The sequence below is a fragment of the Staurois parvus genome, unplaced genomic scaffold, assembly GCF_062004578.1.
Source record: "Staurois parvus isolate SC_StPar_1 unplaced genomic scaffold, SC_StPar_1.0 ptg000022l, whole genome shotgun sequence".
NCBI lineage: Eukaryota > Metazoa > Chordata > Amphibia > Anura > Ranidae > Staurois > Staurois parvus.
In genome coordinates, this window is record NW_028317818.1 from 4,289,184 (window position 1) to 4,317,085 (window position 27,902).

At 41.5% G+C, this 27,902-nt stretch overlaps 1 pseudogene; it reads right to left on the reverse strand.

Annotated features, from left to right (window-relative positions):
- Window positions 1-2,232: 2,232 nt before the first annotated feature.
- Window positions 2,233-3,061, reverse strand: LOC149472187 (uncharacterized; annotated as a pseudogene).
- Window positions 3,062-27,902: the final 24,841 nt, after the last annotated feature.

The following is a 27,902-nucleotide window of genomic DNA, read 5'->3' on the forward strand; positions in this document are numbered from 1 at the left end:
GGTATATAAGGCTGTCTTTAGAGGCCACTTAATACAGATAGCAACACAGCGCAAAAAACAACATGATAAATGTAAGGAGGAACCTGAATTACAACTAAAGTGGATCTTGCATCTACATACTGTAAAATAAACCCCAATTCAGCTAACTATATTCCCGTACAAAAGATCTGATTGGAGCAGAACCTTTGTCTGATTGTTATTGCAGAGAAACAACTTAGCTGGACAAAGCCAAAATTCTTTCACAAAGCAATCAACCTAACACCATGCTAGCCACATGCCTATGTATAGTTTTGAAATGTCGAAGACAGCTCCCCTGCCAATCCTATAAAAGAATTAAAATGTTGCGTTCTGTTACTAAATTAGATGTGTCTTGGTTATATGTATCTCAATACAAAGGATCATAATATTGTAAACAATAAATGCGATATGTGTACCAACATCATAAATCCAAGTACAATCGAAAAAAAAAAGTAAAGTTCAGAGGGTGACACCACTAATCCAAAGCGAAATAAAAATGTCAATTAATAAATCAATAAACATAAATCCTGATGGAGGTCCACCACCTACATGCAAATGTACAAACAAAACAAGTAGTTATGTGTAGGAGGGTTCTACCACTATTGTAAATCTGTAATTTATTTTGTAATGTTTTTTGTTTTGTAATTATTTTTGAAAATCTGTAATTTGTTTGTACATTTTTTTTGTAATTTTTTAAATTGTTTTTGTTGTTTTTTTTCCACTGCTGCTCCTCTTTTCTGTTTGGTTGTGATGCACTTAGGATACTTATGGCTTTCATTTATTGGAAATGTTTGCAGATCTGGGTGAGTGTAATTGATCTTCCCTGGACCCTTTAGTACATCATATTCACCTACATTCGAATGAGTTAAGAGAAGGAAGAACTAACACACATTATCAGCACAATCGATAAAGGTTTTTGGACCACAGCAAGCACAATATTGCCATTAACTTATTATTTGGACTCCAACCTATCCTTCCAGCCCCAAGTCCAATCTTTAACAAACTCGTGCAGACTCCACCTCCGCAACATCGCCAAAATCCGCACGTTCCTAACTCCAGAAACCACTAAACAGCTCATCCACTCCCTCATCATATCACGACTCGACTACTGCAACTCCCTCCTCACTGGCCTGCCTCGCCGCTGGCTATCCCCGCTTCAGTCCATCCTGAATACGGCTGCCAGACTCATTCACCTTTCCAACCGCTCCGTTTCTGCCACCCCCATCTGCCAATCCCTCCACTGGCTTCCGATTGCGCAACGGATCAAATTCAAAATCCTAACGCTGACGTACAAAGCTGTCCACCATACGGCCCCGAACTACATCACTGACCTAATATCCAAGTACCGCCCAGCACGCACACTCCGCTCCTCACAAGACCTCCTTCTCTCTAGTTCCCTGGTCTCCTCCTCCCATGCCCGCCTCCAGGACTTCTCCAGGGTGTCACCCATCCTCTGGAACTCCCTGCCCCAACCCATCAGATTATCACCTACTCTCCTCTCCTTTAGGCGCACCCTGAAAACCCATCTCTTCAGGGAAGCCTACCCCGCCCCCTGCTAACTTGCCGACCGCCTCCACTCTTCCTACCACTCCATCCCCCACAGCTATCTCCTCCTGTGCCACCATCCCCTCCCTCCTAGATTGTAAGCTTGAAAGAGCAGGGCCCTCGATCCCCTCATGTTTTGCATTGTATTGGTATTGTTCTGTCACATGTTCTGTCCCCCTTTGTAATGTACAGCGCTGAGCGAACTATTGGCGCTTTATAAATACTGTATAATAATAATAATAATAATTTGGGACAAGTTGGCCACTAGCTCTCCCACCTCTGTCTATGGGATATTTGAGTGACCATTCTCACGTGTCCCCAGACAGATACCTCCTGTGGGTTTCAGAAGCAAACACATTTGATTTTAAGGAAGCTCTAATCCCAGGTTGATGCTTATAATTTTTGTTGTGCGCATATATTACTTTAATGCAGAGTATACCTGGCATTTTCATGTGTGATATTGGGAATAATTTTGTACTTTTTAATGTTTAGATACCCCTTTTCTCTTTAAAGACCCCTGAAGAAGATCTTAAATTGGAGTGACTGAAACCCGCTGGGTCTAATCTGTACATGATATACTGTATATCGCTTGAAGAAATCTCAGTCTGTAATTAGTTTATTGACAGGATATAAGGTGGGTATATACTGAAACCAGAGCTTGCACATGTTTTAGGATGCATACTCCATTATATTGGCTTCTCTATCTGTACCCTTATATAGGCAATAATTTTTCATTTTTCTGATCTTCCCCGACAAGGACATATTGAATATCACACCATTCAAGGTCTTCAATAATTCCTACAAAAACAGCTTTAGTTTTATGAAGCTGGCCACAATTTTATCTATATAGGTCTTTTTCTCTGAAAAACCATTTCATGAATCTATTTATATCATAGCAAGGTACATGTACTATCTCTATTACAATCATTTCCATCTTCTATGCCTTTAATTGTTTTGTGACCACTTGAACATTCCTTAAATTGTCAAGTTCAACACGATTGTTGTTGTTTTAGGAGCTGCTGGTATACTGATAGCTGTATTTAAATCATCCCATTGATATATCTGCTTATATTCTTTGACATCCAATTTAACTTTAGAAGTGTAAATTTGATGTGTGTGATTTGATATTTCTGCCAATTTATCAAAAATGATGTTAGCAGCATGTTTACATTCCTCAAGCTCTCTCTCTACAACTTGTATCTTATCTGACAATTCCTCATTTTTCTGTATTAAATTGTCACATAATTTAGCTTTTCAATCAGTGCCTCCCCAGTCGTGATGGCATGTAACTTGAGATCTGATATGTTCCAATTCAAACCTCTCTCTACAACCTCATGCCTCTGAGCCTGTTTAATAATTTGCTTTTTTTTCTCCTTAACCACCTACATTAATTTTGTATAACAAGACAATATTCTCTCAGTAATGATACCCTTACATTTCTTTCTTTATTATTATTATCAAAGACACTATCAGACAAAAACATTTTATTAAATCCCATGATTGGCTATATGGCTCTGTTATTTTCCAGAGAGTGTAGTGATTATTGGATTCTAAAAACAGATGACAGGTCCAATAGTGTATATACAAAATAATATAACGATCAAAATACCTGTGAGTCCCTTCAGTATAATAAGTTATTCTGTTCTTGGTTTTAGCCAATCCAAACTCCACAGATCTACACATTGTCCTCATGCACTAAAATGTAGAGGAAGCAGATTGGTTGCACTTATTGTTAACAAATAATGCCCCTTGGCTTATGGCAGCTGAATACACAGATTTTTCTTTGAAATATCAAAGGCCCTGCGTGCAATCATTTACCATAATATTTAAGGCAGTTGCATTTTTTACAATCCACTTGTATATATAAACGGGTTCCCCTTTGAAATAACAAAGGCCGTTCCTGCACCTATTTGGCATATTATTTGAAGTATGAGAGTTTAAGCAAGGAGCTTGATGTCCACACCATTAACTAAATGGATTACTTGAACTTTTAGGTTCTTAACAGTAGCCTAGTCCCTTACAGTGACTGCATAATCTGCTTTATCTATTTTGTATGCATCCTTAGTTAAGAGTTTGGGAGTAACTGTGCCTATACCCCTGGTTATACTTGTTATAGGGTGTACTTCCACACACTCTGTTGCACATACAAGAATGTACCATGGTACAATACTCTGACGATGGTCCAGGCTGGATATCCACTGTAGTGTACAAGCTCTTCTACTTATATTTATAGCAGTATTTTTATCTTTTCTAGATAAGCATGATAGTTATTTAATATTCTTTCTTAGTCCCATTTTTTATATATAGTTTTTACACATATGCTTTATATATATATATACTGTATATACAGTATCTCACAGACGTGAGGAGACCCCTCACATTTTTGTAAATATTTTATTGAATCTTTTCATGTGACAACACTGAAGAAAATACATTTTGCTACAATGTAAAGAGTAGTGAGTGTACAGCTTGTATAACAGTGTATATTTGCTGTCCTCTCAAAATAACTCAACACAGCCATTGATGTCTAAATCGCTGGCAACAAAAGTGAGTATACCCCTAAGTGAAAATGTCCAAACTGGGCTCAATTAGCCACTTTCCCTCTCCGCTGCCATATGCTTCATTAGTGTTACAAGGTCTCAGGTGTGAATGGGGAGCAGGTGTGTTAAATTTGGTGTTATCGCTCTCACTCTCTCATACTGGTCACTGGAGGTTCAACATGGCACCTCATGGCAAAGAACTGTCTGAGAATCAAAAAAAAATAATTGTTGCTCTACATAAAGATGGTCTAAGCTATAAGATGATTGCCAAGACCCTGAAACTGAGCTGCAGCACGGTGGCCAAGACCATACAGCGGTTTAACAGGACAGGTTCCACTCAGAACAGGCCTCACCATGGTTGACCAAAGAAGTTGAATGCACATGCTCAGCGTCATATCCAGAGGTTGTCTTTGGGAAATAGACATATGAAAGCTGCCAGCATTGCTGAAGAGGTTGAAGGGGTTGGGAGACAGCCTGTCAGTGCTCAGACCATACACCACACACTGCATCAAATTGGTCTGCATGGCTGTCATCCCACAAGGAAACCTCTTCTAAAGATAATGCACAAGAAAGCCCGCAAACAGTTTGCTGAAGACTAAGGACATGGATTACTAGAACCATGTCCTGTGGTCTGATGAGACCAAGATAAACTGATTTGGTTCAGATGGTGTCAAGCATGTGTGGCGGCAACCAGGTGAGGTGCCTACAGTCAAGCATGGTGGTGGGAGTGTCATGGTCTGGGGCTGCATGAGTGCTGCCGGCACTGGGGAGCTACAGTTCATTGAAGGAACCATGAATGCCAACATGTACTGTGACATACTGAAGCAGAGCATGATCCCCTCCCTTTGGAGACAGGGCCGCAGGGCAGTATTCCAACATAATAACGACCCCAAACACACCTCCAAGATGACCACTGCCTTGCTAAAGCAGCTGAGCATAAAGGTGATGGACTGGGCAAGCATGTCTCCAGACATAAACCCTATTGGGCATCTGTGGGGCAGCCTCAAACGAAAGGTGGAGGAGCGCAAGGTCTCTAACATTCACCAGCTCTGTGATGTCGTCATGAAGGAGTGGAAGAGGACTCCAGTGGCTACCTGTGAAGCTCTGGTGAACTCCATGCCCAGGAGGGTTAAGGCAGTGCTGGAAAATAATGGTGGCCACACAAAATATTGACACTTTGACCCTGATTTACTATTGTGCCTGGGCGCATTTCTGTGGGCGAACGTCTAATTTTTATGAGCGACCGTCTACTTTTACCCCGCTAAGAGATTTACTATTGAGCAGCGTCCACAAGTAGACGCCCAATCGAATTTACTAACGAGACACACACCAGGAATCAGACTCACAAAGCAGACTTGGTAAGAGGTATGTCTAACACCATGAAAAATCACTGCAGAGACATGTTCACTTTGAAATTTGCTTTGCCAAATATCAGGACTTCACTGTAAACAAAATCTACCATTTAAAAAAAAAATTAAAATGTGTTAAGTTTTTTTTTAAGCAAAACGACACAGTGAAAAACTAGACGCTCGGGCAGTTTATTTGGCTGATACAAATCAGCAGAACACATTTTAGCCGTCCTCTGTGGGCGCATGCTTTTTAGCCACTGCTCAATAGTAAATCTCAGTGTGAATTCCTCTGACAGCCGACACTCGGTCACATCTACTGTGTTTAACAAACAGCACTAGGCATATCTTTATGTATTCTAATTTGATTTCCTTAGTTCTAGTGATTCTATTTTTGTTTCTTATCCTTCATAATTATTTCTGTAATGATTTTACTTATTTTGAAGGTCTAGATAATATTTATTTTGACAGCTGAATGTAAAAATAAAGGTCCGCAATAAAAAAAAAAAAAAAAACAGCGTGGGATCCCCCTCTCATCCATACCAAGCCCTTCAGGTCTGGTATAGATATTAAGGGAGAACTCCACGCCAAAATTAAAAAAAAAAAAAACAGCGTGGAGTACCCCCCAATATCCATAGCAGACCCTTATCCGAGCATGCAGCCCGGCAGGTCAGGAAAGGGGGGGGGACGAGCGAGTGCCCCCCCCTCCTGAACCATACCAGGCCACATGCCCTCAACATGGGGGGGCTTTGGGGCAGGGGGGGCTCCCCCCCTCCAAAGCACCTTGTCCCCCTGTTGATGGGGACAAGGGCCTCTTCCCCACAACCCTGGCCGGTGGTTGTGGGGGTCTGCGGGCGGGGGGCTTATCAGAATCTGGAAGCTCCCTTTAACAAGGGGTCCCCCAGATCCCGCCCCCCCCCTACGTGAATGAGTCTGCGGTACATGGTCCCGCTACTCATTCCCAAAGAAACAAAGTGTTGTGTAAAAAAAACACAGTACAGGGTCTTTGACAAGTTCTTTATTAAAACAATGTCCCCCGAAGTAGATCCAACGTCAATCACGGCGGCGATCCGAAAAAAGAAAAAAAAAGTTCCGGTCCTGTCGGAGGCTTTCAGCCTTATGAAAAAAAGTCTCGCTGACAGCTCTTAAATAGGTTAGGGGCCAGGCGGGGACATCATCCGAGTGACCCCGCCCCATGTGACATCATTGGGGCGGGGTTTCTCGGATGATGTCCCCGGCTGGCCCCGCCCCTTACCTATTTAAGAGCTGTCAGCGAGCGACTCACCGCATAAGGCTAGTAGGCCTCGTCGAGTGCGGAACAGGTTTTCGTTTTTTTTAAATATGTTTTTTTAAATAATTTCAATAAGAAAGTATGTTTTCTAATCTGCCCTACATTGCACTATACGGTTTTAATTTATAAGGCTGAAACTCTGTTACATTATACTATTTCATTACCATTTATTGTATTGCTGATTTAATATTCTTATTCTGGATTAGTTTTACTATTCCAATTATTTTTGGAGACTATTGAACCATTTCTTAAAAGAAAGACTACAACTACTTTATATCATGCATATTTGGGCGACAAATGTAATTAGGAAAGACAGAAAATAATTTAACAATCTTGCTTTGCAGAATTACAGTATATGGAGTATATGCAGGGTGTCTTTGTGGCTTTTAAGAATACATTAAATGTGTTATGGTTTCTGATTTATATGGTTTGTTTGCAAGTTTACATACATCAAATGCATAATTTATAGGTTTTTGCTAAGTGCCTGCAGTTGCTGGGCCTTTTACAAAGAATATTTCTAAAATAAGAAAAAATTAGGGCATCAGATCTAGCTTTTTTTTTTTAAGAAATGGAAAATGTGCTAAACTGTTATGGCAGTATGTATTTACTACCATTAAAACATAAAAGTTTTATATTTAAATAACTAATGACATGTTGCGTTGTGCAAGGAAAACTGTTAGTCCAGTAAAGTCAACTCCAATAATCTTAATAATGGTTTAAAAAGTCCCATATTTTCTTTATTTAAAGAGACATAGTAAACAGTGCCATAAGCCAGATCAACCAAGAGGTCCAGAATCTGTGATCAGAGTACAGTACAGAGATACAGTATAATGGATGACATCCCCAAGGAAGTACGAAGCACTAATAATGTAATCTAAAAAATATGCTCAGAACAGAACCATGGATAGAAAAGCCACCAGACATTTTATGAGAAATATGTGTGGCTTTGAGGTTATAAATTGCTGGTGGGGGTAAAACCAATGCCCAGCAGAAATACAGTATTTAAGTTTTCCAAGGAACGGGGGGGGAAAAATAGGTAAGTGAAGGAGTGGAGAAAAGAGGGAAAGAAGAAGAAAAGATAGAAAAGTAAAAAGGGAGGGTTGGTGAGCCATCCCAAGTCATAGTGTCTCTGCCTAGGTATCATTATACTTGAAAAGCTCTTAGTATTTTGCAGAGAAGGTGAAATGGGTCCAGTAAAACTACATTTTGTGAAGGCGGGCTTCCCTAATTTTTAAAGAGGCTGTGAGTTCCTTCATGTGCATAATATCATTTACAGTCTTCTGTATATACTGTTATACTGTAGGGGGAGAGGAGGACTTCCATTGTGCTGAGATGCAGGCCTTAGCCACATTAAGAAGATGTCCCACCAGTAAGTGGCAATATTTACACTTGGAGGACAAACTAAGGTGTAGTAGGCAAATGACCGGGTCACTCACAAGGGAAAAATCCATGAGTTCCTGAATTAGGGCGCAGACACCTTGCCAGAAGGGGTGCATATGTTGGAAAGTCCAAAAGACAAGCAGGAGCTGACCATAACACATCTCCAACAGGCAGGATCAATGTCGGGGAACATACTGTACAGAGTACTGGGCTAGTGCCAAAACATAAACCCATACAGTGGTACCACATCCCAATAGAAGAGTAAATAGAAAAAATTGTGGACAAGTATGGACTTTATCAGTACCCCATAAAGTTCCCAGACAGTAGAATATAAATAACAAATTTTATTATGTAGACAACGTCCATTAAAAGACCTTAACATATACATACTTTCTTAAAAAAGAAGAGATGTGTCCAACTGCCAGAGCAGAAGGAACCCAAATATATAAATGCAGATAAATATGCAAATAAATAAAACCATAATTCTGTAGGCAGAAAGAAATAATGAATGTTCAGCGGTATTCCTGCTGTTTCTCAAGCACAGCAGAGAGGAATAAAGAGGGAATATATCCAGCTAAAATGCAAATTTTGACTAATTTACAGATAAGTGGTCAGTACCAGCTGGTGAGTCCCTATCTTTTAGAGTGTGCACTATGGTGAAAGTTGTGGAAATTGTTTAAACATATTTTACACTGGCCATTTTATTTCTAAGGACACTTTTTTGGAAGATGAGGAAATGTTTCAGAGTTGATTAATTTTTATGATATGCTCTGTTTTATTCACGTTTATATTTGGTTATAGTAGATTATTATTGTTAAAATTCCAGTGTATCACTTGTGATAATTGTTGTTTGATGGTTTAGACACTTTATACACATATTTATTCAGATTGAGAGCACTAGGAACGCTTAAAGCTGTTTCTATGTTTTACAGTGTAGATGTGGGGCCTCTTCTATTAGCTTTGGATGCAAGGTTTTGCAGACAGTGTAGCATGTACAGTATCAGGCTCCTGCTACAGTTTTTTTTTACTGCTGGATTTTTTTTAGGTAACCACCCATCGTTTTGTGAACTGCCTTTAGACATCGGATAGCCACATAATTATTTCCTGTGCTCTTTAATGGTTGATAGAGGAAAAAGGATTCTTGTACTTACCTTAAATTCCCTACTCATAGTCCATTGAGGGCCACAGATCCTTCTCCTCTATGCTGTATTGGGTTTGTACCTTGTGCTGAGACTAGTGTATGGCAGGTGTAAGAGGAGACCCTTTCCCTCCCTTCCAGCTTGGAGTGGCGCCACAAGCTTCTCTCCAAGGTATAGGAAGGGTTATACTCACTAGATCAGCCTTCAGTTTTGCATGTGCCTAGTGTCCATTTCTCCTGAGGGCAGTGCTATACCTGTGGTTACAGAGTTCCTTTTGGTGTCCCTCAGTGGACTCTGAGAAATGGAATATATGTTAGGTGCATAAGATCCATTTTATCTACTTTACAGTTACACAGTTAATCTGGTTGAAAAAAGATACAAGTCGCACAAGAGAAGAAAAATAACACAAAAAAAACATACAAATAGACATCCTCCATATACACTATCCAATACCCACAGCTGATCCAGATGAAAGCAAAAAAACAAAAAGAAACAATAAAGAATGATCCAATTTGCTCCAGCGGGGAGAAAAAAAACTTCCTGATTCCTCAAGAGGCAATCAGATACAGTATTTCCTGGATCAACTTTGCCTATACATATTAGTATCCAGTTCTATTTTGTGCATTTAGAAAATAATCCAGGCCTTTCTTAAAACAATCTACTGAGCTGGCTAGAACCAGCTCTTGAGGGAATCTATTCCACATTTTCACAGTTCTTATTGTGAAGAAGCCTTTCTGTATCTACAGGTTAAATCTCTTTTCCTCCAGACATAAAGAGTGCCCCCTTGTCCTCTGTGATGACCTTAAAGCGAATAACTTTACACCAAGTTCACTATATGGACCACTTATGTATTTATACATGTTGATCATATCTCCTTTTCTCAAGATAGAATAAATTCAGTTCTGCTAATCTTTCCTCACAGCTGACCTCCCCCATGCCTCTTTTCCATTTGGTTGCCCTTCTCTGCACTTTCTGCAGTTCCCCAATATAATTTTTGTGAACTGGTGTCCAAAACTGAATTGTATATTCCAGATGAGGTCCTACTAATAATTTGTACAGGGGCAAAATGATCTCTCTCTCTCCCTCTCTCTCTCTCTCTGCAGTCCATACCTTTTTTTATCACAAGACCAGAATTTTGCACACTTTGGAGACTGCATCTTGGCATTGCATGCCTATGATCTACCAGATCCTTCCAAATCTACCAGATCCTTCTCCACCATTGATTTCCCCAGCTGTCCTCCCCCTAAGTCTTGGAGAGCAGCCCTCAGCCTTGGAAAATTTGCCCTCTTAAAGTTATGTTTTGTTATATTTTCAGTATGTGCTTGTTGTTTACAGCTAACATTAAATGAAATAATGTTATGCTCACTGCTACCCAGATGTTCTTTTATATGAACATTACTAATATGTTCTGCATAGTTAGAGATTAACAGGTCCAGCTGAGCATCATTTTTGGTTGGGGCCTCCATAAACTGTACCATAAAATTGTCTTATAATAGGTACAGTTGTGTCCAAAATTATTCAACCCCCAATGCTGTAAAGGGGTTTAGGGACTATAGTGTACATTTGGAATTGTATTCAGAATCAAATCCTACAAGGACGTTGTAACTACCCAAATGCAACTAAAATGACATCAATTGTTTATGTAATACAGTAGTAAATGGTTCTTATGTGGTTTCTTCATTGCCACAATTATTCAACCCCTTAAAGACTACCACTCTGAAGAACAGAGGTTCATACAGGTGCTTTCCATCAGGTATTGAAAACACCTGTGGATGTCACCGAGCAGCAATCAAGCATAATAAGCACCAATTAGGCAGCTTTAAAATGACTGTGATACTCAGCTCCTTCTAGACATTTACTGGTGTGGTTACAAACATGGTGAAGGCAAGAGAATGGTCCAGGAAGACAAGAGAAGAGGTGATTTCTCTTCACAGGAAGGGCAATGGCTATAAGAAGATTGCAAAGATGTTAAACATACCAAGAGACACCTTAGGAAGCATCATTCGCAAATTCAAGGCAAAGGGCACTGTTGAAACGCTACCTGGTCGTGGCAGAAAGAAGATGCTGACTTCGACTGCTGTGCGCTACCTGAAGCGTAGAGTGGAGAGAAGTCCCCGTGTGACTGCTGAGGAACTGAGAAAAGATTTGTCAGATGTGGGTACAGAAGTTTCAGCCCAGACAATAAGACGCACACTGCGTAATGAAGGCCTCCGTGCCAGAACTCCCAGGCGTACCCCCTTGCTGTCTCCAAAGAATAAGAAGAGTCGACTGCAGTATGCCAAAAGCCATGTGGACAAACCACAAAAGTTGTGGGATAGTGTTCTGTGGACTGATGAAACAAAATTAGAACTGTTTGGGCCCATGGATCAACGCTATGTTTGGAGGAGGAAGAACAAGGCCTATGATGAAAAGAACACCTTGCCTACTGTGAAGCATGGTGGAGGGTCAATCATGCTTTGGGGCTGTTTTGCTTCTGCAGGTACAGGGAAGCTTCAGCGTGTGCAAGGTACCATGAATTCTCTTCAGTACCAGGAGATATTGGATGGAAACGTGATGCAGTCCGTCACACACCTGAGGCTTGGGAGACGTTGGACCTTTCAACAGGACAATGATCCCAAGCATACCTCCAAGTCCACTAGAGCATGGTTGCAGAGGAAAGGCTGGAACATTTTGGAGTGGCCATCGCAGTCACCAGACTTAAATCCGATTGAGAACCTCTGGTGGGACTTAAAGAAAGCAGTTGCAGTGCGCAAGCCTAAGAATGTGACTGAACTGGAGGCCTTTGCCCATGAAGAATGGGCGAAGATACCCGTAGATCGCTGCAAGACACTTGTGTCAAGCTATGCTTCACGTTTAAAAGCTGTTATAACTGTAAAAGGATGCTGTACTAAGTACTAAGATTGAATGTCACTTGGGGGTTGAATAAAACTGATAATGCTGTGAGCACAGAAAAGACATTTGTGGTTATTTCATTATAACTGTTATGTTATATTTGTCTGACCTACAAGTGCCTCTTTAATGTAAATGTAAGCAAGATGACTGAATGATCAAAAGCAATGTCAAACTGGCCAAAACACTCAATTTCAGTGGGGGTTGAATAATTTTGGACACAACTGTATATACATGTTTTTCCTTTAATTGTTCCAGCAATACTATTACTCCAGTCATTTTCAGGGTAGTCAAATGATCCTATTATCATCACTGTGCTAGCCCTTGCAGTCCTCTCTGTATGTGCAAGGATCTGATTCTTCACTTCCTCATTCATTAACCATGGGTGGCTTATAACAGTTCGCAAACCCATATGCAATTCGACCCATAATGCTTCAGCCTCATCCATCAACTAGGCCTTCTTTCACACTCACTGTGAGATCACTTCTCACAAAGAGACAGACACCACCACCTTTCTGTTTTATCCTGTTTCTCCAAAAGAGAGCATAGCCGGGAGTATTAATAGCTCAATCATGTGAAGAATGAAGCCAAGATGCAGCAATACAAATTAAATCATAGTTTTCTTCATGCACCAAAGCTTCCAACTCACCCACTATTCTTGGCAGACTTCTGGCATTGGAGAAGAAACACTTACAGTCATGGCTGAAATTGTTGGCACCCTTGATATTTTTCCTGAAAATCAAGTATTTCACACAAAAAAGGTATTGCATTAACACATGTTTTGCTATACACATGTTTATTCCCTTTGTATGTATTGGAACAAATATAAAACAGAGGCAGAAAAGCAAATATGACATAATGTCACACAAAACCCCAAAAATGGGCTGGACAAAAGTATTGGCACCCTTAACTTAATATTTGGTTGCACACCCTTTGGAAAACATAACTGAAATCAGTCGCTTCCTATAACCATCAATAAGCTTCTGACACCTCTCACCCGGAATTTTGGACCACTCTTCCTTTGCAAACAGCTCCAGGTCTCTCTTATTGGAAGGACACCTTTTCCCAACAGCAATTTTAAGATCTCTCCACAGGTGTTCAATGGGATTTAGATCTGGGCTCATTGCTGGCCACTTCAGAACTCTCCAGCGCTTCTTTGCCATCCATTTCTGAGTGCTTTTTGACGTATGTTTGGGGTCATTGTCCTGCTGGAAGACCCAGGATCTTGGACGCAAACCCAGCTTTCTGACACTGGGCCCTACAGTGCGACCCAAAATCCTTTGGTAATCCTCAGATTTCATGATGCCTTGCACACAGTCAAGGCACCCAGTGCCAGAGGCAGCAAAACAACCCCAAAACATCATTGAACCTCCACCATATTTTACCGTAGGTACTGTGTTTTGTTCTTTGTAGGCCTCATTCCGTTTTCGGTAAACAGTAGAATGATGTGCTTTACCGAAAAGCTCTATCTTGGTCTCATCTGTCCACAAGACGTTTTCCCAGAAGGCTTTTGGCTTACTCAAGTACATTTTGGCAAACTGTAGTCTTGCTTTTTTATGTCTCTGTGTCAGCAGTGGGGTCCTCCTGGGTCTCCTGCCATAGCGTTTCATTTCATTTAAATGTCGACGGATAGTTCGCGCTGACACTGATGCTCCCTGAGCCTGCAGGACAGCTTGAATGTCTTTGGAACATGTTTGGGGCTGCTTATCCACCATCCGGACTATTCTGCGTTGCAATCTTTCATCAATTTTCCTCATCCGTCCACGACCAGGGAGATTAGCTACAGTGCCATGGGTTGCAAACTTCTTGATAATGTTGCGCACTGTGGACAAAGGCAAATCTAGTTCTCTGGAGATGGACTTGTAACCTTGAGATTGTTGATATTTTGCCACAATTTTGGTTCTCAGGTCCTCAGACAGTTCTCGTCTCCTCTTTCTGTTGTCCATGCTTAGTGTGGCACAGACAGACACACAATGCAAAGGTTAAGTGAACGTCTCTCCTTTTTATCTGCTTTCAGGTGTGATTTCTATATTGCCCACACCTGTTACTTGCCCCAGGTGAGTTTACAGGAGCATCACATGCTTGTAACATTCTTATTTATCCGCAGTTGTGAAAGGGTGCCAATACTTTTGTCCAGCCCATTTTTGGAGGTTTGTGTGACATTATGTCGAATTTGCTTTCTTTCCTCCCTTTTTTTGTTTTGTCCCAATACACACAAAGGGAATAAACATGTGTATAGCAAAACATGTGTTAATGCAATACGTTTCGTGAGAAATACATGATTTCCTGGAGAAATATCAAGGGTGCCAACAATTTCGGCCATGACTGTAAATTCCATGTCACATTTTGCACATATATTTTGCATATATATTTTATATATATTTTGGTAGTACAAATAGTACCATTTCCAATGGTTGTTTGTAACATGGGACCATTTTTATCACCTGCCATATCTCTCCCTCCAACTTTCCACATTCCACCCACCATTAGGGACTTACCCTGGTCTGAGTTGTCTGTCCCGTTATAATCTAATTCACTCTCCCCCCTTGATCCTAGTTTAACCACTTGCCAACCACGCTATAGCCGAATGACGGATACTGCGCGGTTGTCCAGTTCATATGACGTCGTCCCAGAATGTGCCCTCCTGTGTGCCCCCAGCTGCACGCACCCGGCGATCTCCATGATTGCTGTGTCCTATGGACGCAGCTGATCACATGCAGCGGTAAACGGCCAATCACAGTGGCCTTTTACCACATGATCAGTTGTGTCCAATGACACAGCAGATCACTGGGTAAATACAGCTGCTGGTTATCGGCTGCACTTTCCTCATGCTGTCACAGCATGAGGAAAGTACTGCCGATAACTGGCAATTGTCAGAGAACAGATCAGCGCCCTGATGATCAGCGCCCAGTAAAGCCACCCAGCAGTGCCACCCACTAGTGCCCAGAAGTGCCTCCCACCAGTGCACAGCAGTGCCACCCACCTGAACCCATCAGTGCCACCCACCTGTGCCCAGCAGTGCCTAGCAGTGCCACTCACTTGTGCCTAGCAGTGCCACTCACCTGTGTCCAGCAGTGCCACCCCCCAGTACCCCCCAGCAGTACCACCCCAGCAGTGCCCCCCAGCAGTGCTACCCCAGTAGTGCCGCCAGTCAGTGCCCAGCAGTGCCACCAGTCAGTGCCATCAGTCAGTGCCACCCATCAGTGCCCATCAGTGTTGCCTATCAGTGCAGCATCATCAGTGCGTGCCACTCATCAGTGCCGATCAGTGTCGCCTATCAGTGCAGCATCATCAGTGCCACCTATCAGTGCAGAATATCAGTGTCCATCAGTGCTGCCTATCCGTACCACCTCATCAGTGTTGCCAATCAGTGCAGCCTCATCAATGCACATCAGTAAAGGAGAAAAATTACCTGTTTGCAAAATTTTATAATAGAATCAAAGAAACATTTTTTCTTGAAATCACCAAAAATAGTGCAGAAACCTTTTTTCATAATCAATATATCCCCGCAAAGTCAGAGTTGCACTGATTTGAACAGTAGGGTGTGACTTGTCATGCAATTTTGAACTGTCAAATCGCATGACAAATTGCATTAGTGTGAATGGGGGCTTAGTCAAATTTCCAGCTTTGTCAAAGTTTCTGCAAGCAAAACGTGAGCTCTACAGAAAGGTATACACTACCTGTAGCACCTGTGAACAATTAACCACTTCCCTTAATTAACAGGCTGAAGGAAGGAAAGAAAACAAAATGGTGTTTAAAAGTGACAGAAAAGGTGTTTTAAAAAGCTGCTAGCAAAAATCTCTAAGAAGAACATCAAACTGCAATCACCAGCAGTCAAAAGCACAACTCCAGTTTTTCACTCACCATGGAAATTTCCAGCTTATTCAGCTTCCAGTCAGTAAAGTGTGGCATTTTGATTAGTATTACTTTTAAAAATGGTGTATACATTTTTCTATAATATGGCTCTTTTATAATGTCACAAAATTACAATTCTGGTACAAAGCATTGCAAAGTTATTTAGGTACAGTATGAAAACAAGCCTTTTTATATGTTATGCATTTTTAACTGTCGCCATATAAGGAAATGACAGGAGGGCAGCAGTTCTCTCATTCCCGGAGGACGTCAACGCAACTCTTTACATATACAGTCAGGTCCATAAATATTGGGACATCGACACAATTCTAACATTTTTGGCTCTATACACCACCACAATGGATTTGAAATGAAACGAACAAGATGTGCTTTAACTGCAGACTGTCAGCTTTAATTTGAGGGTATTTACATCCAATTCAGGTGAACAGTGTAGGAATTACAACAGTTTGCATATGTGCCTCCCACTTGCTAAGGGACCAAAAGTAATGGGACAGAATAATAATCATAAATCAAACTTTCACTTTTTAATACTTGGTTGCAAATCCTTTGCAGTCAATTACAGCCTGAAGTGTGGAACGCATAGACATCACCAGACGCTGGGTTTCATCCCTGGTGATGCTCTGCCAGGCCTCTACTGCAACTGTCTTCAGTTCCTGCTTGTTCTTGGGGCATTTTCCTTCAGTTTTGTCTTCAGCAAGTGAAATGCATGCTCAATCGGATTCAGGTCTGGTGATTGACTTGGCCATTGCATAACATTCCACTTCTTTCCCTTGAAAAACTCTTTGGTTGCTTTTGCAGTATGCTTTGGGTCATTGTCCATCTGCACTGGGAAGCGGCGTCTAATGAGTTCTGAAGCATTTGGCTGAATATGAGCAGATAATATTGCCCGAAACACTTCAGAATTCATCCTGCTGCTTTTGTCAGCAGTCACATCATCAATAAATACAAGAGAACCAGTTCCATTGGCAGCCATACATGCCCACGCCATGACACTACCACCACCATGCTTCACTGATGAGGTGGTATGCTTAGGATCATGAGCAGATCCTTTCCTTCTCCATACTCTTCTGTTCCCATCACTCTGGTACAAGTTGATCTTGGTCTCATCTGTCCATAGGATGTTGTTCCAGAACTGTGAAGGCTTTTTTACATGTCGTTTGGCAAACTCTAATCTGGCCTTCCTGTTTTTGAGGCTCACCAATGGTTTACATCTTGTAGTGAACCCTCTGTATTCACTCTGGTGAAGTCTTCTCTTGATTGTTGACTTTGACACACATACACCTACCTCCTGGAGAGTGTTCTGGATCTGGCCAACTGTTTTGAAGGGTGTTTTCTTCACCAGGAAAATAATTCTTTGCTCATCCACCACAGTTGTTTTCCGTGGTCTTCCGGGTCTTTTGGTGTTGTTGAGCTCACTGTGCGTTCCTTCTTTTTAAGAATGTTCCAAACAGTTGTTTTGGCCACGCCTAATGTTTTTGCTATCTCTCTGATGGGTTTGTTTTGTTTTTTCAGCCTAATGATGGCTTGCTTCACCGATAGTGACAGCTCTTTGGATCTCATCTTGAGAGTTGACAGCAACAGATTCCAAATGCAAATAGCACACTTGAAATGAACTCTGGACCATTTATCTGCTCATTGTAATTGGGATAATGAGGGAATAACACACACCTGGCCATGGAACAGCTGAGAAGCCAATTGTCCCATTACTTTTGGTCCCTTAACAAGTGGGAGGCACATATGCAAACTGATGTAATTCCTACACCGTTCACCTGATTTGGATGTAAATACCCTCAGATTAAAGCTGACAGTCTGGTGGTGTATAGAGCCAAAAATGTTAGAATTGTGTCCATGTCCCAATATTTATGGACCTGACTGTATATATATATATATATATATTGTACATCAAGGGGCATACAATTTAAGGTCCCTAACTTACATTCATACATACTAGGTTCAATTTAGACAGGATTCAATTAACCTACCAGCATGTCTTTGGTATGCAGGCACGGGGAGAACCTGCAAACTCAATAAAAGATTTTTTCAAAAGAGTGGTCTCTTTATTTTTACTAAATTTAACCGTTTAGTTAATGGGTAGGGGTACAAGTACCCCTTACTCATTTACAAGAGGGGGCAGCTTCAGGATACCCCCTTATTTAAAGGGGTACCCTGATGCTAATGAGTTCCCCTGCCCACAGACCCCCACAACCACCGGGCTAGAGTTGTGCGGAAGAGGCCCTTGACCCCATCGGCATGGGGACACTGGTAAGCCACAGGGAGGGGGAATGCTCATTCGTCACCCCTCTTTACTGCCCTGCCAGGCCTGTGCTCAGATCAAGAAGCTGGTAGGCATTTAGGGGGAACCCCATGCTTCCCCTTCCCTTTTTTTGGGGTGGGGTTCCCCTTAAAAGTCCTACCTGGCCTAAAGGTCCTGGTATGGCTTTAGGCGGAACAACATGCACTTTCCCCCCATTTTTGGGGGGTGGGGTTCCCCGTAAAAGTCCTACCAGGCCTAAAGGGCCTGGTATGGCTTTTAGGGGGAACCCGACACACTTTAAAAACTTTTTTTTACTGTGGTGTTCCTCCTAACCTTCCTAGCAGACCTAAAGGCTCTGTTGTGGATTGTTTTTAAAAATGTTTTTTAAAACATTACATTTAAAAAAAAAAAAAGTCGGTCCTGCTGCAGCAGGTTCTATACATTGTACAGATGTTCAACATTGCAGATAGTTTAAGGGGACCCCTCAGGCATGATCTATAAAGGATTTTTTCATTTATCTTTTTTAACTTTAACCACTTAACCTCTTTTTTTACCTCTCTTCCTGATCAGGCCATTTTTTTGCTATTCGGTGCTGTGCTATTTCAGCTGGTAATTGCACGGTCATGCAATGCTGTAGCCAAAGAAAGTTTATGTCAACGTTTTCATCAAATAGAGCTTTCTTTTGGTTGTATTTGATCACCTCTGGGTTTTTTATTTTTAGTGCTATAAACAAAAAAAGACCGAAAATTTTGAAAAAAAACCCAATATTTTCTCATTTCTGTTATAAAAAATATCCAATAAACTCAAATTTCATCATAAATTTAGCCAAATATATTTTGCTATATGTCTTTGGTGAAAAAAATCCCAAGTGTATATTAATTGGTTTATTTGAATTTACGCCATTGTTTGCTATACGGCGCTGCTCGTAGCTATCGGTTTTTTAGACTATAGAGATGATTGGCACCATTCAGGTCTCCAATCAGCTCTATAATTATCTTGCAGAAATGCTGGCTGCATTCTCAGGTTTCCCAATGGCACAGGACTGCCCGAGAAATCTGTGGAAGGGGGGCATCTGGAAAAGCAATCCTGCAGCTAATTAACCACTAGGATTGCTTTTACATGAAAGCCAATTGCTGACTGAAAATAATGATAACAGGATGATGCCTGCAGCTAGTATATAGTACCCTATACTAATAATCTACCAGTGTGTGGTAGCGACGGAAGCAGTCCTTGAGTCAGAGACCAGGTTGGCCAGGACAGGAGGGACAAAAAAAATGGATGTAACGCCTAATTCCGTGTCTGCTACAGACACAACATATTTTTTGGGGTGACTTTCTGGTTGGGGTACCAGGAATGGCATCAGGAAAATGCCTTTTATGCAGCTGGCTCACTGCATCTGAGTTGGGGGTTTGGGCCACAGCACCTTCTGGATACAAAAGGACTGTGATGATCTCTTCCTGGAATTTTAGGAAGGACCCACTTCATCCAGTTGCTTTGTAAAGCACAAAACCATTGTACAGAGCCATTTGAAATAAATATACAGACACTTTTTTGTACCGGCTTTACGGGAAACTAAATTCGACTTCATCAACTGGTCTTTGAAGTCCACCCTTGCCATGATAAGGGTATAGTCATGGACACACACTTCCAAACAACACCAGCTGGTGTGGAAATTTGGATAGTTGTGTATGCATGAATAGAAGACAGGATGAAAACATTCCGTTTGTCCTTCCACTTCACTGAGAGGAATTCATCATTTTTCAAGCAGGCTTTCTCCCCCTTTCTAAGACAGGTATTTACAAGCCATTGGGGGAAGCCCCAGCGATTAGGTCACATGGTGTCACTTGTGCCAGTTCCAAGAAATGTCTAAATAGTGGCATGCTTGTATAAAAAATGTCCACGTTTAAGTGGAACTCCATATGGAAAAAGGGTGACACCAAGTCCCAAACTATCTTGCCACTCCCCATGTAGTCTGGGCATCTGGGGGGCTCCACGTGACTATCTTTTCCCTCATAAATCCAAAAATCACATGTATAGCCTGTTGCCCTCTCACAGGTCTTATACATTTTGACCAAATATTTGCACGCTTGCTGAGGAAAAATAGTTTGAATGCAAGGCAGCCAGAAAAACTAATGAGGGACTCATTAACACAGATGTTTTGCTGGGGAGTATAGACAATTGAAAATTTCTGGTTAAGGTAATTTATGAGGGGCCTAATTTTGTGAAATGCATAAATCACATTATATTCTCATATCTATCCCTGGCCATGGCAGCAGAGAACATGGGCATATGATGAATCGGGTCTGTGGATCAACAACAACCACAACTCATTCTTTTTAGTAATACCCAAGTTGAGGGTTAGGCCCAAAACAAATTTTTATTCGGAAACAGTAATGGGTTTCCATGCAAATGGTCTGGCAAGGTTTGAATTTGGGTTGGCAGCGATAAATTGTTGTGCATATAAATTTCATCCACAATCAATCCATACAGATCTTCCGTTAAAAACAGCTCCAAAAAATCAAGGGGAGTAGTTGAATTTGCTGTTTCCACCTGAACTCCAGGTTGGGCAGTGAATGGGAGAAGTACGGGTGCTGCAGAATTTGTGGGCTGCCAATCGGGATTTGCAAGCACATGCGGAAGAATACTAGGGGCTCTACAGGCCTGTGTGCAAATTCTTGGACTTGTGCTCGCCACCGCACCAGCTTGTACTGCACTTATGGGACTTGTCATGTCACCAAGTGATACTGCAGTGCTGGCATGTAAAAGACCAGGATGTACTAGGCCACTGGTGCTGGCCAGTTCACCAAAAGGTAGAGCGGCACTAGTACTGGAACTCTGCTGCATATGAGAAACATCATGCAATTGTACCACCTCCGCAACCTGGAAATGGGGTTGGGTACGCCTGACCTTAGCAGGCACCTCTACTCCATTGCCTTTGCTATCTGTTAGGGTGCTCTCTACAGGTTCGGATTCTGTCAGTGAGTCTTTTTTCCTTCGTTCTCATCTGACATGGTCAGAATCCTGTATGCCTCTTCAATAGAGTACCTTTCGTTGGACATTTTGGCCACTAAATTTATAGGTACCTAGTGCAACTCATGGGAAAAAAAAGCATGTGGCTATCAGGGACTGCTGGAACCGCTTCAAAAAAATTACCTGCAAGTGCTAGCATAGATCAGGCCTGATTCTGCTAATGCTGTGGTTTTGTGTGCAATGTATCAAGTGACAGTGATCTACTGACACTGCACTTGCTGGAGGTGAAGGGGGGGGGGGTTAAGCATAGGGGCTAAATGCAGATGCTGGCAGGAGGAAGGGCTGATCGTGCTGCATTTTTGGAAACACTATACTTTTGTGAACTATATAGTTCTGATCTGATCAAAGATATTCATCCGCTTAGACACTATACTAGCAATGGTTTATTGTGTATGTGACCGTGTTCCTGGCAATCAAAGGGTTAAATGTGATGACTGATGTAGTGGCGGGCAATCTGACACTATCTGGGAGGGACTCTAACTGATGCTAACTGACGCTAACACTATCTGAAGTCGCTGGTGACACTATTACAGTTATTAGAAAAAAATCTGTACACTGTACTAATGACACTGGTAACAGGGCAGTGAAGGGGTTACCTAGGGGCTATCAGGGTGTTAAATGTGACCTAGCTGCAATTTTACTGTAACAGTGTGCTATTTTTGCTCACAAAGATCTGCTTTCTTCTCTCTCTGGAGCGGAATGTGCCCAGGGAGAGAAGATTGCATCATTTCCTGTACCTGTTTAAATGTAAACACAGGTCCAGGATGATGTGTGATAGAGCAGAGATCAATAAGCATATCCAGGCCGAACGTCGCTGACATGAATCTGATGACTGATTGGTCGGGCACCGAATCATGGCACTGCCAGGTCGGGCATGCCCCCAGCCCGCGATCACGATGGGAGCGCGACTCATGTATATATATGTGATTTTGCGCAGAGAGTCTGCCCTGTAGCAGTAATCCTGCTATAGGGCTGAATTAAAGTGGTAAAAATACATTTTCATTCTTTGCAGATGACACCAAACTTTGGAGTGAAATAACGTCCTTACAGGATGTCTCCAATTTACAAGCCGACCTCAATGCACTGTTTAATTTGGCAACTATGTGGAAAATTAGGTTTTATGTTGATAAATGTAAAGTTATGCACTTGGGGGCTAAGAATATGCATGCATCATGCATACTGGGGGGGGGGGTACAACTGGGGGAGTCAATGGTGGAGAAGGATCTGTGAGTTCTGGTAGATCATAAGCTTAAAGTAGAGTTCCACCCAAAAGGGGAAGTTCCGCTTTAAATATTGGTCCCCCACTCCCAATTAAGTATTGGCACCTTTAGGGAGCAGGTACCCGAATTTGACAGGTACCCACTCCCACTTCCGCTGCGATCACCTAGGTGATCGAAAATGGAAGTTATCCTCCTACCCTCCCTCCCCAAAGTCTTGTGGGACACGTGACAGGTCCCAGAAGATGACGGGGTCATTCAGGAAGCACAGTGCTACTCGCTCACGAGCAGTGGGCACCCGGCTGTGAAGCCGCAAGTTGTCACAGCTGAGTGCCCACACTGAAGATGCCGGCACCCGTAATACAGGACGGCCAGTGAAACGGGCTGCAGCATCGAACCTATTCGAGAATTAAAGGAGAATAATCCAGATGACTACAAGAACTATCTGAGGATGTCTGATACCTGTTTCCAACAACTATACATAAAACAACAACTGATACATAAAAATATAATATGCATAATTCTGTTTTCATTATCTCATTAGGCCAATCTACTTTTAACATTTGGATTTTTGTTCGTGTTTACGAAAATCATCTTCTGTTTCCGCTCATGCGTGATAGCTCTTGATAGATTTTTGTGTTAGATGACCGTCATACCACCGAATAGAAAATCGGTCATTCGCATTCGAAATGACAGTATTGTTCAACCAGCTTTTTTCATTCACATCGTTATTGGTTATAACATCCTGCTCATCAACGAAGAGAAAATCGGTCGATCATTTGATCATCAAAATTTATCTTATGATTTTCTTACCGTGTATTCCTGCCATTAGGTTGTCCACCTAATTACACTTTGAAATTGTTCAGAACAGCTTGCATTCCTCTGTATAAACCTGCTCCAAAGAAACACCTAAAAAGGTAAGACTTTTTTTTTCTTTTAATATATTTAGGTACGCTGCGTGAGTGCTAATACATAACAAACATATTGTGGGGGTTTCTGAAATTTGACTGCAAAAGTGAAAAAACATTTTAAGACAATTTACTTTTTTTGCTCTAATATTTCAGTGTTTACTAAAGCTTCTGATAAAAATATAAATTACACACTTGTAATTTCAAATCCAACCTATTAAAATTCATAAGAAAATTTTGTCTTGGGACACTTGCTAAAAAATTGTCACACACATACTTCAATAAAGTTACATGACATGCCCATCAATCACTGCTGACCAATATTTTAGTGAGGCATCAATCACTCTATAAACTTTCACTGAAAACAATTTTCGGTTGCTTGATGGTAATGCAATCAACATTTGACACAACTAAATTAATTGTGATTCTTTCAGGTAAGAGGTCCCTTCAAGTGTTACTTGAATGTAATTTAAGCATTAATCTATATAATGAAGTTATATTACAGAGACATCAACAGAAGAAGATGAAAAATGAAAAACAGAAAAAGGAAAAAAAAAAGCAAAGTGATACTCAGTACATACAGTGGGGATCGAAAGTTTGGGCACCCCAGCTAAAAATTTGTAATAATGTGCATAAAGAAGCCAAGGAAAGATGGAAAAATCTCCAAAAGGCATCAAATTACAGATTAGACATTCTTAGAACATGTCAACAAAAGTTAGATTTTATTTCCATCATTTACACTTTCAAAATAACAGAAAACAAAAAAATGGCGTCTGCAAAAGTTTGGGCCCCCTGCAGAGTTAATATCTTGTACTGCCCCCTTTGGCAAGTATCACAGCTTGTAAACACTTTTTGTAGCCAGCCAAGAGTCTTTCAATTCTTGTTTGAGGTATCTTTGCCCATTCTTCCTTACAAAAGTCTTCCAGTTCTTTGAGATTTCTGGGCTGTCTGTCACGCACTGCTCTTTTAAGGTCTATCTATAGATTTTCAATTATGTTGAGGTCAGGAGATTGTGAAGGCCATGGCAAAACCTTCAGTTTACGCCTCTTGATGTAATCCCCCGTGGATTTCGAGGTGTGTTTAGGATCATTATCCATTTGTAGAAGCCATCCTCTCTTTAACTTCAGCTTTTTGACAGATGGCATCAAGTAACCATCCAAAATTTGCTGAAATTTTATTGAATCCATTTTTCCTTCTACTCGTGAGATGTTCCCTGTGCCACTGGCTGCAACACAACCCCAAAGCATGATTGATCCAACGCCATGCTTAACAGTTGGACAGAGGTTCTTTTCATTAAATTCTGTGCCCCTTCTTCTCCAAACGTACCTTTGCTCATTCCGGCCAAAAAGTTCAATTTTAACCTCATCGGTCCACAGAACTTGTTTCCAAAATGCATCAGGCTTGTCTATATTTTCATTTGCAAAGTTCAAATGATGATTTTTGTGGTGAGGACGTAGAAGAGGTTTTCTTCTGATGACTCTTCCATGAAGACCATATTTGTACAAGTATTTCTTTATAGTGGAATAGTGTACCACAACTCCAGTGTCTGCCAGATCTTTCTGGAGGGATCGTGCAGTCAAACGTGGGTTTTCAATTGTTTTTCTCACAATCCTGCGAGCTGTTCTGTCTGATATTTTTCTTGGTCTTCCAGATCTTGCTTTAACTTCCACTGTTCCTGATGACTGCCATTTCTTAATTACATTCCGAACAGAGGATATTGACATCTGAAAACGCTTTGCTATCTTCTTATAGCCTTCTCCAGCTTTGTGAGCGTCAACTATTTTCAGTTTCAGTTTTCTAGACAACTGCTTAGAAGAACCCATGGTGCTGATTGTTGGGGCAAGGTCAGATGAGTCTGGGCATTTAAAACCTTTGAGATTGACATCACCTGGTCTTCCCAGACAATGATTGAGAACAATCCATGACACTGGCAGGTCTCAGCTTTGCAAAAGGGGCAGTGCATGCTATAAATTCTGCAGGGTGCCCAAACTTTTGCAGACGCCATTTTTTTGTTTTCTGTTATTTTGAAAGTGTAAATGATGGAAATAAAATCTAACTTTTGTTGACATATTATAAGAATGTCTAATCTGTAATTTGATGCCTTTTGGAGATTTTTCCATCTTTCCTTGGCTTCTTTATGCACATTAATACAAATTTTTAGCTGGGGTGCCCAAACTTTCGATCCCCACTGTATATGGCAAAATACACTGCTCAAAAAAATTAAAGGAACACTGTATCTGTTTTACTGCAGCCGCAGCTTGGTCCTAATTCTTCTCTTGCATGTTGTCCTATGTTTATCTTATTTAAAGGCCAAAACACCAAGTGTAATTATACAAATTTTTAAAATCATGTTGAATATCAACTGTACAGGCGTATGAAGATGCTTCCACTTCGGGGCCCGCAAAGTATCTATTAATAATAACTTCTAATGCTGGTCCCTGCAACAAAGGATAATGCTCATTCTGGGTGGCAGGGCGTTGAATGCTCATTCTTGGCGGAAGGGCATGGCTACAAGGTCACACGCACACTGCATCACTTCCACTTGCATGGAAGACTTCAACACTACGTATTAAATTGATTGCTCGATGAACAATTTTTTTTGATTGGTTAATGTGGGCCTCAATTTTGACCAACGAATGCTGTTTTGATGGTCGTCGGATGACTGATTTTCTTACCGTGTATTCCTGCAATTTAGGCAAAGAGCATCTACATACAATGTACCATCCAAACCTTGAATTTTTTAACCATTTGTTAGGACAAGCACTGTTTAAATCTACGTCTGAGAAGAAGTCTACAGTGGGTGTAAGGGACTCTACAGGCACCAGCACAAACATGTATATATAATTAAAAAAACAATGTTTTATAATGACAACATTAACCGCTTGCCCACTGCAGGCAGTATTTGTACTGCAGACAGTGGGAATCTATAGGCAGAGCAATGTACTGGTACGTTGCTCTGGCTGTACTAACACGGGGAGGGGGGGGGCGCTGCTGGCTTGAGCAGGTGCACAGCATGCCCCCCCTCCACCCACAACCACTCCACCAGACGCAGCAGAATGCGGATACCAGTAATTGAGACCCCGTGATCATGTGTTCACTATGCGGTTGCATGATCACAATGTTAGCAAAGCTGTTATGAATCAATCTGATGCATACCAGCTTTGCTTCTCTTCCTGGTGAGCTGTGATTGACCCACAACTTTCACATGGTACATGGGACAATCGCAGCACTCTGTACCATGTGATTAGTTATATCCAATCACAGATCACTAGTAGTTTGAACCCATTCATGACAGTTCAAAGCAAGCATTGTATTGCAGGAGCAATAAACTTTATTGCTCCTGCAATGCAAAGCGTTAAAAAACTCTCACAAAATCCTGATCACCCACCCAAAGTAGTACAATGTTACTATGGTACAATGTTACTATGGTGACATTGAACTACTTTGATGGAAGTATAAAAAAATGAAAAAAAAATTAATAAACAAATAATAATAATAATAATGTAAAAAAAAATTAAAATAGAGAAAATAATAAAAAAACATTTCTTAAGGTTTTTTTTTTATAGCTACTTACCAACCACCTGCCTGCAATGTGCATGTGAGCGGTGGCTCCAGACAAAGCGACATACCCTTACATCGCTTTCTATTTCCAGGTGTGAGTGCGCATGTGTGCGCCCCCCGCTACCTCCCCTGCCAGGGAGAGAAGAAAGAACACCACACTGTGAGTAAAAGCAGCACATTTTACCATTTTACACACACGTGTGATTAGCACATTTAACCCTTTGATCGCCCCTATTAACCCTTTGATCACCCCTATCACCCAGCCAGTTCATTAGTACAGTCAGTATATAGAATTTTTCACTGATCAATATATTACTGCCACAAGCAACATCAGATAGTGTCAGGGTCAGTTAGCACCCCTCCCAGCCAGGGTCAGCTAGTGTTAGATTGCCCGCACATTATTGCACTCAAGCTATAGGTTGCAGATTACCACCATTACTAGTATAATGATCACAAATAGAACTACTATCACGTACCTGGTGTTAGAGGTCAATGGAGAGAGGGCTTCCCTTGCGGCTAAGTTCCTGACTCTCCTGAGAGTGGGACAGCAGGAGCCAGGCCCAAAGTGGCACAGGTTGCCTGTAGGATTGCTCGTTGGTGGTCCATCCAGGAGCACAGCTGATGCACTGAGATGGGATCTGCAGACAGGTGGTGCCTCTGCGAGGTATGCAAGCCTTCCAGGAAACAGAGGATAGCCAGTTCAAAGCCGAGGCCAGGTACCAGGTGGAAATCAGAGCAGACGTTGTCAGATGGGATAGCCGAGGTCATACACAGAGGAGCAAGAGGGGATATCCGTTAGCCAAGCCGAGGTCAGATCAGGGGTTAAGCAGAGAAGACAGGTCCAAGAGCAAGCTGAGTCAGTATCAGGAAATCACAGGTCACAATAGCACAGGAACAGGAACAAGGTACTG